General features: G+C 37.7%; 1 protein-coding gene across 1 annotated transcript in view; it reads right to left on the bottom strand.

Moving 5' to 3' along the window:
• Nucleotides 1-983, bottom strand: part of RXFP2 (relaxin family peptide receptor 2) — a 50,229-nt gene that overhangs the window by 44,712 nt on the left and 4,534 nt on the right. The window lies entirely within an intron of this gene.

Genomic DNA, 983 nt, shown 5'->3' with positions numbered 1-983 from the left:
TTCAGCAGCAGCCTTGGCCTGCGTCCGCTAGATGCCAGCAGTCACCCACCCCTCTCCAGCTGTGACAACCCAGAATGTCTCCAGACATTGCCAAACATTCTCCGGGGGCAGAATTGTCTCAGGGTGAGAACACTGTTCTAATCCATTCTTTAAAATTCTGGTAGAAGAATCATTTTCACATACACTTCTTATCACTTCATCTTCCTCTTCACTAAATGGAAATAAGCTCACAACTTTGGTGGTTACCCCTTGTATACAGCAGTGATCTCCACAATGGCATGTGTACAAGATGACCCATTGTGGTTCCGGAAGAAAATGTTAGAATTTTCAGTTATATTTATTTTTAAGCTTTTTAGTTTACTCTTTTCAATTTCTAATTTTATGTATGATATATTTGTGTATAATAAAGTACATAATAAGTGGTAATTATAACCAGGTATTATAAAGTGCATAATATACTATAGTGTAGTATTTAATATATGGACTTTATATACATATATTATGTATACATACTAATGTATGCTTGTAATTGTACATACACCTACATATTATTCTATGTATATACATATTATATATACAATTATATCTATGTATATACATATTATATGTAATATAATAATATATTAACATATAATATAATCTGTGTATAGAGAGACATATAATTCTATCTCTGGGATAGAGGCCAGACTCCAAAGAGTGCACCCAAAACCCTTTGTGGGCTGGCTCCACCTTTCCAACGCATGTACTAGAACGAAGGTGAAGCAGGCTCTGACTGACCCCACTGTTGTGCCGATCATACTACCCTGCTCATCCTGTCACCTCTTCCCCTTCCCTCCATCCAAGGACTTCCAAGCCCATCTCAATGTCACCTTGTCTGTGGATTTCTCCCCATCCCTGGCACAGCCATCATTTCTCCCAAAGGGCTTCCACATTCCCTTGTGCAAACATCCTTCTTTCAGTTTTGCACAAATATTGTACCATTC

Source organism: Lipotes vexillifer, unplaced genomic scaffold (genome assembly GCF_000442215.2).
Source record: "Lipotes vexillifer unplaced genomic scaffold, Lipotes_vexillifer_v1.1 scaffold760, whole genome shotgun sequence".
NCBI classification, from domain to species: Eukaryota; Metazoa; Chordata; class Mammalia; order Artiodactyla; family Lipotidae; genus Lipotes; species Lipotes vexillifer.
Note: the sequence above shows the minus strand (reverse complement) of the source record. Positions and strands in the feature narration are given on the sequence as shown.